Genomic DNA, 16,266 nt, shown 5'->3' with positions numbered 1-16,266 from the left:
TAAGCAGAGCCGCATGGACTGGTTATGAAGAATATGCAGTGTTACATTTGTTGTTTATTAAACTGAATTTTTTATAAAATTCTAAAAAATCGTTATCATCTTTTAATTCAATAAATTCATTGAATCACTTTCAAAAATATTAAAAGTGTATTTCTGTTTTGTTTTTTTCTTTTAGCTGTGCCAGGAGCTAGCAGTTCAGTTAGTACTGCTACTACTACTACTACTATGTCCTCTACAAGCACAATCAGCACCACAAATATTGAAACTGTACGATCGCAAACTGTATCTCCAGGTTACATTTTTGAGAGTACGATTATATTCTCACCAAGCGAGATTAGCAGTGAAGCAGAAGAGAGTCCTTACACTATTGTTTACGATACGAAAACTATGTTTACGACTTATACGTTCTTTACTACATTCTTTTCGGGAACTGAATCTTTCATCTCAGCTTCAGAGCAAGTAGTATCAAATATAGTAACTGTGCCAGTCACACAAACAATTATTCCGACACCAGAAGTTACTTTACAAGTTGGTCCATCAATTGAAATAGTACCAGAGGAACCACAGATTATGCTTGACATTAATGAGCAGGTCGTCACAAGCACTTCATATAGCACCATCACTATCTACGCTACACTGTTTTCGGATACCAGCTCTTTCGTCACACCTATCGAAGAGGTCAAAAGTGATGTATTTACCTTTACAGAAACGTATACAATTACAAGGACGATATCGCCTTCACCTTCTTCTATTCCTTCTCCTTCTCCTTCTTCTTCTTCTTCTTCTCTTCCTCCTATTCCTTCTTCTTCTATCATTTTCATAGAATCATCCTTATCACCAACTCCACCTGAAATATTATTCACTGAAGTCACTCAAACATTCTACACTACATATACCAATTTTGTCACCCTCTTCCAAGGCACAGACACAGTTGTTTCTACATTAGATGAAATAGTATCTAACATTGTAACACTTACAATTCCAGTAACTGATGTGCAAATTTCAGAGACGTCGTCTGTCATTTCACCCTCTTCACAAGCAGTGCCTACTCAGCTGTTTCCACTTTTCACTACCCATACTTATTATAGCACCCAGACTCATTATCTTACTCTTTTCAGTGGTGATCAAACAGTTCTTTCATCAATTGAAGAGGTTGTATCCAGTATAGTCACCGAAACATTAGATGAAGCTGCAATTCCATCTACGTCCACTTCGGAGGAAATTTTGTTTACTTCATTCGTCGAGCACATTCCTACTACGACAGAAACGACGGCATCTCTAGCGTCCGTGACTACAATCACTACTACTACTTCCACTACTGAAATAAAAGAGACAGAAACAACCACAACAATTCCAAGTTATCTACCAGAACTTGTACCATCCATACGCACACTGCTCACAACACTTACTTATTATACCACATTTTTCAGTGACACAAGCACCATCATCGCCAGCCACGAGGAAATAGCAACATCATTTATAACCCTATTCGTTCCTCCATCTCTGCTCTCCACCAGTCAAACAAGCACTACAACGATAACACCCTCAACTTCATTACCGTCATTAATATTCCTTACAACAACAGAATATACCACTCTAACTTTCTACACGACCCTATTCAGCGGGGATGAAACAATTGTCATTTCTAGCGAGCAGGTAGTACCAGAAGTGATAACAGCTACAATTACACGAGGATCAACTGAAAAATCACTCAAGTCAACGAAATCAACCGAATCTGTTCTCACATTCCTCACTACATTCACTCTCTATACCACTTATTACAGTGGAACACACCCAGTAATAACATCAAGCGAAAGTGTAATTACTCAGTACGTCACAATAGAACCAACTACAACAACATCTCAAGTAACAATTATCGAAACTGCATTGCCAGAAGAAACCATCATTGGTATTTCTAGTCGAATGGAACAAGAAATAATGGATACTAGAACAGACGAAGTTGAAGTTGTAACGATTGTGTCAAGCGCCGTAGAAACATCTGTTGGTACTCAGACAGGTATCGAGGAGCCTTCCATAGTACAAGTGGGAACGTCAGTTGCAACAGCTGTACACATCGATAGTAGCATTAGAACAGACATAGCTGAAATCGAAAGCAGCATACCTACAACTTCGTTGGAAGATGTCAGAACTATTGTTTCAGATACCAGTGGTATAGTAATACTCGGAAGCAGTATTGGAACATCAGTGGACTCTACGACCGAAACAACTCCGGATCGTACGATATATATTCCGTCAGAAACAGCCATTTCACCAAAAGAAACCACTACGAAAACTTCAGACAGTACAACAGATATTCCACCTGAAACTTCCGAGACAGAAGTATTTTTGTCAGAAGGATCTACGCAGACGATTTCAGACAGTTCCATATACATTTCATCTGGAACGCTCGAGACAGAGATCATACTGCCAAAAGAATCCACAGAAACAAAAATAACAGAAATGTCATCGATCTCCATATCTATTGAAACAACATCAACTCAAGTTGTTACTCACCACAGCGCGGGTCCTGAAGGGAGACATATAAGTGATGCTACTTCTACAAGCGTCCTCAGCGGAACATCAACTAGCGTTGCAGATGGATCTACAGTAATTTTCTTTACAGATGTTCTTCTACCTCCAGTGAAAAGTGAAATCATTACTTTCGAATCGACAGAAACTCAGAGTGAATCCTCTACAGAAATTTCAGCTCCTGAGGATTCAACGGAAGATGTTAGCAGATCCGCAGTCTTCATTCCTTCACTTCACATCAGTCCTAGTTCATCAAAGACATTGGTAAGTCAAACAGACAGTGACAGTTCTTCGGAAATCAAACCTGCTACTGTCATCGAACTTTCAGATTTACTTGGTGGGAATACAGCTTTTGGAGGTGATTTTGGACTGGCCATTAAAGATATTGTTAGTCTAATAACCGGCAAAAAGTCCAAAAATGAAACTGATGAGCCATCTAAGGAAATTGTAGAAATTCTCACACCGCCACCAGAAGATACTAGAGATGAAAAGGAAGAAAGTTCATATGATTTGCCTCCCATCATTTCTTTATCGGAAGATACAGAAACAAGTTCTCTGTCACCACAACCATCAATCCTACCTGAAAAACCACTGTACATCCCATCCGTTCTCTTGCCTTCTCTTACGGCTTCTGTAAAAGTGTCAAGTGATACACTTATGCCTGTCTTTATTCCAGCAACAGGAAAGACAAGTCCATCGATAATTGAAACTACAGAAGTCATCAGTTCAGTTATAAGAGAGGTAAGTATTCATTCACAGGATATTATCACTACTTCACCCAAGGACAAAACAAAATCATTATTCGAAGAGTCAGACACCACAGAAATAAGAAATATCACAAAAGAAACAACGGAGAAGACCGATACCTCTATTAAAACCGATGTTATAACTGGAGCTAAAACAGTATTCATCCTGCCAACAGAAACGACAGACACCATTACTGAAACAAGTTCATTACAAGATGGCCAAATTTTACAAGTAGACAGCAGCGTCGAATTTTTGCCTGATGATAGTGTTGAGGAATTGTCCACTCCTACAATTGAGGCAAGTATTGGAACTTCCGTCATTACTGGCATTAAAACCATCTTTTTTGATCTCATCAAACCGCCATCTGTTACATCAAGTTCGAGTACAAGTATATTACGTGGAGATGTGCCGGTATCAGAAGAAACAACTTCTGTTTTGCAACTAGAAACCATCTCTAGTACCAATGATAGTCTCCCAACTACAACAATCACAAGTGATAACACTTCTTCAGAGGTTACACATTCCATAACAAAGGACATTATAAACGTAGATAATACTTCAACTCTTACAGGAAGAGCGTTTACTGGAATTTCGAAAATGCCTCCCGCTACCTACACTACATATAGTACTGATGGAAAAACCATTATCAGTAGGACTAAAACAGGAGCCACAACCATCTTCTTCCCTCTCGATGGTATAGGAAAAAATCCGGCTATTCCAGCTCCAGCAACTAGATATGTCACCAGTATCGAAAGTATTACTCGCACACTTGCCTTAACAACCTCCAGGGTTTATCAAACGAGGGATACAAGCATCACTGTTCCCTCGGTATATACCACAACGATTCCACCTAGGACATTCGTATCAACTATTATTGGAACCAGAACGATTCTTGGAATTCTTCCAGAACCATCTGAGACAGTTCAATCTCATACTACCATCACTCCATCTGAAACTACGACAACAGTAACAACCACTACATTGATTTTTAATTCCATTCCATCAACTGTAACAAGAACGCTTGTGATACCTACTCAGGCAATTCGGCCGACAGTTTCTCGTCCTACAGACACTGTTTCCGACTCCAGTATTCTCAGTGCAGGAACGGAGCAGCCAGCAAAACCCCCAGAATCAGCAGATAGTACTTCTGACACATCACGTTCATCAGATAATCTCGATGCAAAAGAAAATGATCATATAGAGTCAAATAAGGATACAAATGGAGTAACGGTGATGACAACGAAACCCATCAGTCAAACGTTTCAGCCAACTTCATCCCATACCAATAATGATTCAAATACAAAAGTGACAGAATCGACAACAGGTGAATCAATAACCACTGGAATAATTCCAAAACGTAAGAAAACAACATGTGATCCAGAATGTTTACTTTCTAGTAATGAAGTATGTAAAGAAACGGGTGGTATATATTCGTGTCAGTGTCGACCAGGTTATGCAAAGAAAGAAAACGACATTATCTGTAAAGGTAAGAAATTCATAAGTATATAACGCCATTTATATAAATGAAAAATTTTCATTATAAATAAGTTTATTTGATAAAAGCTCATCAATTACAAGAAACCGTTATCAAATATGAGAAATGAAATACGTATTATAAATCCAGATTTGACATAATTAATATCGAATGGAAAGAGAACACTGAGCACTTGTATTTCAGTTATATTCTCAAAATCTAAAGTCAAAATCTCCACTATCTACGATAGTGGAGATTTTGACTTTAGTTTTAGGAGGAGAAATGGATAAATATGAGGATGGATTATATTAGGGAAGATATTGGAAAACCTAAAAATAAATATTAGGATTTTTAAATATTTAAATAGTATTGAAGTAAATTATTAATATAATTTCTTCAATAGTTTTCACTAATAACATTTATTCGGATAATATATTATTTATGAATAATAAGAATTCAAATAATTCCAATAAATAGATGCAGTTTAAATTATGGCAGCAGTAACATAAGCTATTAGGACTATGCATTGCATCGTTAACTGCGTATGTTCTTCAGTCTGTATAATTCGTTAGACAAACCCAGCCTGAAAGAAAAATCCTGATATCCCATACAAGATAGGTTAACTCTCATGACCAGCTGAAAATACCCTAATAAACGTTCTTTATATCCTAGATGGGATTCGAATCCGCGTCTTTTCCGATCGGGCAAATGTCGTAAGCTCAGCGCAACTGAATTAAAAAGACTCTATGTAAAAATGTTTCCTTTTTTTCTTATATAACTGAAAATTCACAGTATCTTATTCATTTTCTGAATGAAGAAACAACTTCACTCCAATGTATATTTCCGCATATTATAACTGCGTAAAAAAAGATAAATAACTTACTGAAAGATCATTAAATTCAAAACAATTATAAAGGTTCAAATTTTATCATCTAAAAGGCCTACGGGAAAACGCCGACCTACAATAATTATCATATAGCGAAATTAGAGGGGTATATTTTTACTTTTAAATGCCCATTGACAGCATGTTGGCTTGGCATAATACATCTGGAAACCACATCGTGAGGAAATATACTTTCTCTCCAAATTTCGGAAATCTTCCAAAAGTGAACAGTATATCCACTTCACGGATATATTGTTTCCACTGAGAATTTATGTCGATTACTGCTACCATTCCTTCAGAAGATTGAAGTCTACTAGAATTTTGCAACTGCAGGATAACCGTTAGTGTTATTTTCTTTTTTAATTAATTAGTTATTAGGCAAAAATAACTAGAACTCGGGTCAGTGAAAAGATTCTATATTTTGTTCTTAATACTGCATCGCATGTTTATAGTGTGACAATCGAACACAGGATATTTTGATGTAGTTGTGCAAGTTATCCGAGGGTTTCATGGCATTTCGTCCAATTATTTTCGTCCAATGCAAATCTCGTCCAATCCCTATATTTATATTTCGTCTATTACTTTTCTCGTCCAGTAGGACATTTTGTCCAATCCTATTCGTCCAGTTCTTTATATTCTTCATAGTCCAAGGAGTTATAAGTAACTTGTGATCATTAATAATAGTTGACACAAAAGAGAAGGTCGCAAGACAATATGCATGGTCCACCCTCACACGTTTGGTTAGGTTAGGTTACGTTAGGTTAGGTTAGGTTGGGTTAGTTAGTTGACACATTGGTTAGTCAGGTTAGTCAGTTGGTACAGTAGTAGGTTAGTCAGGTTAGTCAGTTGGTACAGTAGTAGGTTAGTCAGTTGACACAGTTGGCAATAACAGTCAGTTGACACAAAAGAGAAGGGCGTAAGACAATATGCATGGTCCACCCTCACGCGTTTAGTTAGGTGACACATTGGTTAGAACTTCATTATTCAGGTTAGTCAGCTGGCATAGTAGTAGGTTAATCAGTTGATACAGGTGACAATAATAGTCAGTTGACATCGATGGGACACATTGAGATTGGGTGAAATGTCCGACCGGACGAATATTCCATAGGACAAAGTTATAAAAGGACAAAAAATCTTGGACCATCTGCCTTCAAATCTATCCGAGAGTTATAGACGGTTGCCTATTTCGTTTCCAACCACAAAACTCTAATGAGCCAAGTAAGAAGCACTTACTTCTTCTTCTTACTATAAAAACACGTAAGCATATCACATCCATCTTACTGAAGTTTACAAACGAAAATATATTTTACAGACAGATGTGTTGACATTTCTCTCTCTCTCTGTGAAATATGGAGAAATGTCGAAATTTCATTTGATCAAAATTTGAATCCACTAATGTAAAACGAATGTAAAAATCAATTTTTTTGAAGAGCTTGCATTAAACTGTTATCACTTAATCAGTGATTGCAGCTGAAGCATATCTCTTCGTTGTTAGTACTCTTTCTAAGAAACATTTGGAATCTCAAAAGTAAAATAGTTATCAAATAATAATAATAATAATAATTGGTATCGGAACGTCTAGAAATTACGCAATGTTTCACGCGGAAATTACTATTTTGCGGAAATTACTATTTGTAATATATTATAATATATTAAAAGTTCAATATATCATTTTATATATGAAAAAAAATAAGAACCACTCTATCATAGCGTACAAGATTATATATATGAAAATCCCACTAATGATAATAAAATCTAAAAACACGAGCGGTTACAAAAACACTAATTTTTAATGTTTGAAATACTTCAACAGATCATTGTCCTAGCATTTTTAAACAGTTCCGCTTTCATTGGTACCATGGATATTTAATTTGCTTTACTAAGTAAACAGTTACACCGAAAGAAAATAGTTTTGAATTATTTATATACGACTAGGAGCGAGTCGTATATAATCATATATAGGGAATCTCCCAGAAAAAAATTGCAAACAGATTTCTCAGAATCTATTGGAATTTCATCTGTATAGATCGTAAATCTATCTGGTGCCAGCACGACATCAGCGAGTCTGTTTTCTCGAAAGTAAAGTGATTTCTTTACTTTAAAAAAACTAAAAACTCTCTCTCTCTCTCTCTCTATATATATATATACAGGGTGTTCGGGATAAATTTGACAGTTTCGTAAGGAAAAAGAAAATCTTCTTTGTATCTATTAAATTTAATGAATTGACAAAAAAACATTACAGGCAGAGTTAATTACAATACTATCAACAAGATTTACTCAAAATAACCACCATTAGCATCGATCACGGCTTCAATTCTGCTTCGGAACCTCGAACAAGCTGATGTTACAGTCTCCCTGGGAAGGGCCGCAAAAACTGTTTTAATTTTATCCATTAACTGGGCTTTTGTATTACTGGAAGTGCGATTGGTGTCTTTTTCAACTGCGCCCCATACAAAATAATCCATGGGGTTAAGGTCTGGGGAGTTTGGAGGCCAAACATTTGGACTGGTGAAGTCGTAGAAATTTTCAGACAACCATTTTTGACTTTTCCCAGAGGTGTGGCAAGGGGCCGAATCCTGCTGCCATACATACGGCCTACCATTGGCTACCCTTGTTATCCAGGGCTTGACTACAGTTAGCAACTCCACGAACAAAGCCCGAATTCCAATGCCAGGGTTCTTCAACACCTGTTCCTGAAGATTTGCGAGGAATTCTGCTGTACGAACGCAATCAGATCGTCTGCTAGGGATCTTTCTTCTTGCTACATCCTCGTAGTCACCATTGCAAGTCTCTAGTTCATGCCTGATTGTTTTTACTGTATTCAGGGAGCATTGGGCAGCAGTTGTAATATCCTTATTTTGATGGCGGGCACGAATCATCATGATACAAGTTATTCTCTTCCATGATTCAGGTGGGTTCCAGCTATCCATCCTTTCTGACATCTTGTATATGAATGAAGAAGGGTCCAAACTTTTAAATGAAGAGAAGTGTGTGTTAATACATGTAACTTACGGAAAAATATAATTAATTATAAATATGTCAAATTTATCCCGAACACCCTGTATATATATATATATATATATATATATATATATATATAAACAACTCAGAAACTCAGGACAACTCCAAAGGTTATATCTCCTTACCATACATCAACTCGCTCTCCAAGAAACTACAAATAATTTTAAGAAAGTTTAACATAAAAACGTGCTTCTCTACTCTTCCCAAATTAAGATCAATTATATGCAAACACAAACCAGCTCACAACCATCTACAATTCCCAGGAGTGTACAAAATTACGTGCGACTGTGATAGGCCATACTATGGCCAGACTGAGAAATCCATCCTACTGCATCTCAAAGAACACCAGAGAGACATTGCCTACAAAAGAACTACAGCAAGTGCCCTGTCAAGCCATGTCCCCTGTTTTCAGTAAACACAAATAATGAAGGCCGCCAACATGAGATAAACTGGACAACAACTTCAAACCTTCACATATGCCCTGACGAGGTAGAACGCCGCATAGTCGAGTCTAAAGAAATTGTTATGGACCTTAGTTGCAATTTATCCGACTCATTCAACTCTACTATTAGATATTGGTGCACTCGTGAACCAATATCTAATAGTAGAGTTGAATGAGTTGAATATTGTTAGGCACACGCGCACAGATGCCTAACAATAGAACTTTAACACGGACTGTTGCTCCAGTTCAAAGTTAACTGAAGTTTATAATAGTCGAATTTCAGTGACACGTTTCTTTATAGTGTTTTTTATTTGTTTTCTGTGTTTCTTCACGCCTGAAGAAGTCGACCATCCGACGAAAAAAAAAAAAATATATATATATATATATAATATATATAAATATATTTTTTTTTCCATGGGGGACAAAGATTGGAGACAAATAACTACATAATTGGTCAAAGAGACAAAACAAAATTATGTCTACAGTTGGCTCTAAATTCAGTCTATGATTATGAAAAGCGTAGCTATACAAGAGCTTTATAAGATAACTATGCTATCACAAAATGCATCTTTCTTATATAATTGTCTGCGATCATATCTTTACTTGTTCGTTTAAGGCGTAGGCATTATAATCAGTTCCTTAAGTTTTTGTATACTGAAAAAGGATGAATCATATAACAACCTGTTATATATGAATTTATATATTGTAAATATTACTCTTACTTTTCCCATTAGCTAATTTTTTTATATTTTTTTTTCAGAAATCAAGACTTTTGTGCTGCTATTAAAGGTAATGAAAATGGGTAAATCAAAAGTATCATATAATAATGGATTATCAAATAATCTTTCCCCTGAATACAGCGACTTGTCCAAGATGGCAAAAGAAGGAGTAAGTAAAATTAAGAAATATAATTCATTTTCACACTAGATGTTTAGAAACCTCACAGTCATCTTAATTTACTAAAATACAAAACACAAATACAAGTATCTACCAAATAACATTATAATTGGTAACGAAACGTTTGTGTTTAAATTATTTTACTTGTTTTAAATTAATTTCCTCATATTCGTTAAGTAACAAAATTCGGGAAATGTGTGCCGGGGTCACATTTGCCGTAAACAACATGAAGCCCTATGCCCTGGTTGCACAGATGGGGTTCAACAGGCCGTTGGACGTGGACATAGTCTGGGAAATTCTTCCTACCACATCCTAGGTCCATTGGTTATCATCCCACAAACACTTAATGGTGAGCGCTAGGACCTGTTAGCCGGCCATCTCCATCCATATTTGCAGGAGATCCACCCAGACCACAGTGTCATCTTTCAAAAGGAAAACATTGTCATCGGGCTCGTACAACTACTGAGTGGTTGGAGGAGCATGACAACGAATTCGACACAGTGCCTGGGCCCCTAAACTCCCCTGACTGTAACCCAATAATAAACATGAGTGGGATACGCTAGAACGGGGTTTGAGAACTGCTGATTCTCCTCCAACGATGGAGCGTCAACTGACGGAGTTGTTGCACAGACATGGGTCGAGTTACACATGGAGAATGTTCGACACCGTGTGGAATCTGTTCATAGACGTCTGGGAGCCGTGATTGTACAGAGAGATGGGCCAACAAGTTATTAGGTGGATGTTCTAATGCAAAGTAACTCAGTGTATACACGAGGGTGGTCTGAACAGTTCTTGGCCTCGACCATAGATGGCAACACTATCGGCAAGATTTTTTTCTAAGTTGGGACTTCTGTCATAAGCATGCGTGTGAAATTGCAAGTCATTCTATCAAGTAGTTTGTTTTATACCGCTGTCTGAAGCAAAAGTGTTGCCTGTATCCTTTGAAATGGATAAAATTGAGTATCGTGTGTTATAAAATTCTTTATAAAAATAACGCCAGATGAAATTTATTCGAAGTTCATAAAAGTTTCTGGATAGTCTTCTCCTTCGTTTTCGACAATTAAGAAATGGACTGCCGAGTTTAAACGTGGCCGTACTAGCCTTGAAGATGATCCACGTAAAGGACGTCCAAAAAGTGTAACAACACCATAAATCATTGATCAAGTGCATGATATGGTTGGATGACCGGCGAGTCAAAGTGCGTGAAATTGCTGGGACTATAGGCATTTCAAAAGAACGTGTAGGATATATTTTGCATGAAGAATTGCAAATGAAAAAGCTTTGCACAAGGTGGGTGCCGCGCTTGCTCACAGCAAATCAAAAACGCACTCGCATGAAAATCTCTGAACAGTGCTTGGAGCGTTTTAACAAGAATAAAACTGATTTTGTGCGTCGATTTATTACTATGGATGAGACTTGGATTCACAATTACACACCAGAATCCAAACAGCAGTCAAAACAGTGAAAAGAATCAGGTTGTTCAGCGCCGAAGAAGACAAAGTCGGTTCCATCAGCAGGAAAGGTCACGACATCGGTGTTTTCGGATGCTAAAGGTATTTTGTTTATTAGGGTAAAACAATAACCAGTGAATATTATTCTGACCTTTTAACCAGACTAGACGAAAAAATTCCTAAGAAAAGACCCGGTTTGCAGAAGAAAAAAAATGATCTTTCATCAGGACAATGCACCTGCCCACAAAGGTATTTTGGAAATGGGAAAATTAAGGGATCTGCGCTATGAATTGTTGGAACATCCACCCAATACCCCAGATTTAGCTCCCTTTGACTTCTACCTCTTCCTCGCTTTTCAGGGTTTTTCTTTGAATGAAGAGCATCGCTGGAATAAGTGTATCAGTCTTAAGGGAGATTATGTTGAAAAATAAAAATAATTTTGAAATTATAAATTCGTTTTTCATTGTTAAGCCAAGAACTTTTCGGACCACCCTCGTACATGCATGGCATGCATTGTATGTAACTGACTCTTAAGTCTAACCTAATGAATGTTTGGATACAATCGTGTTAATAAATATAACAGTCCTAAAGCTTTAATAAAAACAACAGCGGGTCGCTCGAAAATGATCGATCTGTTGAAGCATTTCGATTGTAACCCCACAAACATATAAAACTTAATATATTTGCATTCCGCTTTTCGGTCTACCATTTCGTGGCTGTATATGTATCATTCACTTTCATAAACATGTATACAATCTGTTTATCCCAACTAAGAATTATATGCGAACATACAAGTTTATCTGTATCGTTGGTAACAAACAAGAAACAAATAAAATACATATAAAACATACTACGAGACTGGTATAATTTAAAGAACAAGTAGACACACAAATAAGAGTCAGGCGCATGTTGAATATACAGTTTTTTTTCAGTGAATATGGGAGTTTTCGTTCATTTTTGTACTAGTTAAATTCATGGTGCTTCACTAAAAATCAGCAAAAGAAGTTCTTCAGTTTATTTCTCACACGATCACGTTCAAAGCCATCACGTCTGTTTCACGCTTCGCTTACAAGCGAACGTAAAGAAGAATTAATTGTAACTGTAAACAACGAGAAAGAAACAAAAATATTTGTAACCACTCATATTTGTAAACAAAGACGCAAAAATTGCCTCCGATAAATTAGGGAAAAATAATATAAGATAAAGCAAAATAACAATAATAATAATAACAATAACAATTTATGTCTGGAGTGTCTTCTATCATTCTGGATCGAGGATTATAACCAAAAAAGAATAGCTCTTAGTACAGGGAATACTCAAGAAACCTCGCTTAACGCGAATTCGATATGCGCGATAATCATTTAGCGCGATTGAGTGAAATGATACTGTTTCCCGCTTTAAGCGAGTGATTAATCAGTTAACGCGATGTTATTTAAGTTACGCGAAATTTTTTGTCGCCAATCTGCAGCGAGCGGAAAAGCTGGAAATCATTAAGAGACATGCTAGTAATAAAATGACTGTGCGAGACCTGGGATATAGCGAATATACAGTTTGGACTATATTAAATAAGAGCAAAGAATACAAAAAAAGTTGCTGCTGCTTCTTTAAGCATTAAGATCACACGAAATAGAAATCATTTAATAATCGAGATGGAGTGTCTTCAATCACTCTGGATTGAGGATTATAACCAAAAAAGAATACTCTTAGTACAGGGAATATTCAGACAAAAGCTCTCAAAATTTTTACCTCATTGAAAGAGACCAAATTGCAAGAGGACTGTGAAAGTGAAAGCTTCACTGTGAGTTCAGGATGGTTTGACTATTTTAAAAATCGAAATGTACTGTATAGCTGAAGAATAACGGGGGAAGAATAAAGATTCTGCAGCCAAGTTTCCTGAAGAATTGCAAAGCATAATTCAGGAGAGCGATTATGACGATCTGCAAATATCTTACGTGGACGAAATTGGTCTCTTTTGGAAGTGTATTCCAACAAAAACTTTTCTAGCTAAAACTGAAGAATCTCAACCAGGATACAAAGTATCTAAAAATCTTCTTACGCTTTTATCATGAGGCAATGCAGAAGGTGACTTTAAACTCAAGCCTATGTTAGTTTATCTTGCTCAAAATCCAAGATTTAACATTACTGAAGAAATCAGCAGAATTGGAAAAGAACTTGGATTTAATAAACTGGATAATGAAGATGCGAGAAACTTGCTCGATTCCCATTCAGAACAGTTAAGCGAGAATGATCTCCTTCAACTAGAAGAACAGCGTGCATATGAAGAAGAAGATAAGGAGTGCGAACAACAATAGAATATTACGACTACGAAGCTAACTACAAAAGAACTTGAGCTAGTTTTCAATCGCATTGAATATGCTAATGAAATTTCGTTTGATTCTGATCCTGATAAAAAGACGAAGCCTCGAAGTCCGCCGAATTCTTGATAAAGCTGTCGTAAATGGCATGACAAGATGAAAAATGAACTGAGTGGGCAGTTCAATCTCCACGGGTAGACAATCAGAGATAGCTTCCCCATGTCTATCACTAATTATAGGTAGCCACCGATGAAGAGACTGGCAAACAAGTGCTGCCATCTCTTGGTACCTAACCTACATAAAACTACACACACACACACACACACACACACACACACACATATATACACATATATATATGTTATATATGTAGAGAGTTTTCCACCTTGGGTATAATATATGTTAAAGATACCAAGCTATTTTAAATATAAACCTGGTTTTTTACTCCATTTCCCAAGTAAGCAAACAGACAAGTCAGTCAAGTTTGCGTCTGCAAGTGTTGCAAGTCTAGCTGACCCTGCAGGTAGTGCAAGTCAAGGCAACTCGTGGTAAAGTAGAATAAGCTCTGATCACTATTCTTAATATTTACCCTTAATGCAAAGCACATCTCCTGGAGGAGATGTATGATGCTATGTATTAAAGGCAAGGGGCCACTACCCAGACCGATTTCGACCTTTATTGAGGTCTCGTCAGTGGGAGCCAGGCTAAGAAATACTAAGTTTTAAGTAATACAGAGCTTATAAATATTTTACCAAAACAAGTTACCATAAGGTGATTTGACCTTATTAAATAAACATCTCAGGATGAGATATATATATATATATATATATATATATATATATATATATATATATATATATATATATATATATATATATATAACAAGGAATGATATCTGTACACAGGAGATGACTATGACTAACTAACATATGCAAATGAGATAAAATAAATATCGTGTCCTCGACATGTTACCATAGAGCAATATATTTGAATTACTTTCAATAAAAAAATCAATTTTATATCGTTAAAATGTTTGCCGTTAAAAAAATTGTAAAAATCAATTCAAATAATTATTTGAACTGATTTAAGAATATAGTGATTTAAAAGTACAAATAAATCTCTTATTTGTACTTTTCAGATTAGTGACACTTATAAGTTTAGCAACATTGGTGATAACTTCGTAGACGCTGAAGTAAACAGCATTCTACCCCCTCCAAGAGGAAATTTGGACCAAAGATCAGAAGACGGTGTTATTGTCAACTTCACCGTTCAAGTAGGCCGCGACATCAGTAGAAATTTTCTGGAACAAGAACTCGTCCGTACCCTGCGAGCTTCAAACAATAAAGTGGGAGACAGTGAACTGTATGCAAGTCCTCTTGCACAAGGCGTGAGAGGTATGTTGATTAATAACTATATTAAACTTGAATTGAAATAAAGTTTGACCAACAAAGCACTTTGAAAAATTATATATATATATATATATCCAGCACAAAAATTAGACTAATTTCGTTTATTAAATTTTATAATTTCAATAAAGGTAATATTATAAATATTTCTGCAGAAAATAATGGTCTGGTCTAATAAAGTAAAATAATTGTACAAAGACATTGAAACGGAGGCTATTACTCTCGTTTCAAGATCTTAAGTATGCCAAATTGAAAAATTTTCGGCTCTATAATTTAATATGTTCCGAAGATATCTTCCTAGTACATTCAGACATGTTCATAGAAATGATCTCATTCTTCAAAAAGTGCAGAAAATATTAAAATTAAAATGATATCATATCCAATAGTATTAATAAGTAAAATATATTTCGTATCAGTTGTAAGTCTGAAGTGGCTTGAAAAGTTTTCATGTTCAGCCTCTAGAAAAGGGTTTCGAGAGTAGGTAAAAAAATAAAAGAAAATAAGACAAAACAAAAATATATAAAATTAATAAATATAGAAAATAAAATCGTCACACCACCCACGGTACGAATGCACAATAAGAAGTGTGTTCATGGCTGGGAGCCACATTAAAATAAATAAATTAAAAAAATAAAAATATCGAGAAATTTATTATTATACGTATAATAAGACCCTGTGTATCTCAGTGGATGTGGCGTTTGCATACCACCGCGCTTAGCCGCACGAAGGAAGACTTGGTTTCGAGTCTAGTCGGCGACTAGAAGAAATTTTTCTAAGCCTTTTTTCGACCGGTTCCCGAGTTAGTCGATCTCTGGCACGGGCAAGCAGGTTTTTCCTCCCGGAAACTCGGGTTTTTCGTCCTGTAAACTCAAGAAAATCGACCGTAGAATCCACATTATTTCAGACATTAAATATATTGTGTTAGGGTTAGGGACCACGAGATGGCGGCACATTTGAGCCGTCTCTCTTCACTGCGTACCGCTTAATTAGTGATAGCCTTGGGCCATCTGTCTCTGATTGGGTACCAGTGGTGAATGAACTGCCCACTCAGTCTCCAAAAGTTAGATAGGGCTAAATGGCCTCGCCTACTCCCGTATACGG

At 36.3% G+C, this 16,266-nt stretch overlaps 1 protein-coding gene across 9 annotated transcripts in view; it reads right to left on the bottom strand.

The window, feature by feature from the left end:
* Positions 1-16,266, bottom strand: part of LOC150099022 (uncharacterized) — a 589,139-nt gene that overhangs the window by 568,434 nt on the left and 4,439 nt on the right. The gene's annotated exons all lie outside the window — the stretch shown is intronic.

Source organism: Typopeltis vanoorti, chromosome 15 (assembly GCF_054136105.1).
Source record: "Typopeltis vanoorti isolate ZY-2024b chromosome 15, IOZ_Tvanoo_1.0, whole genome shotgun sequence".
In the NCBI taxonomy this organism is placed as follows: domain Eukaryota; kingdom Metazoa; phylum Arthropoda; class Arachnida; order Uropygi; family Thelyphonidae; genus Typopeltis; species Typopeltis vanoorti.
Note: the sequence above shows the minus strand (reverse complement) of the source record. Positions and strands in the feature narration are given on the sequence as shown.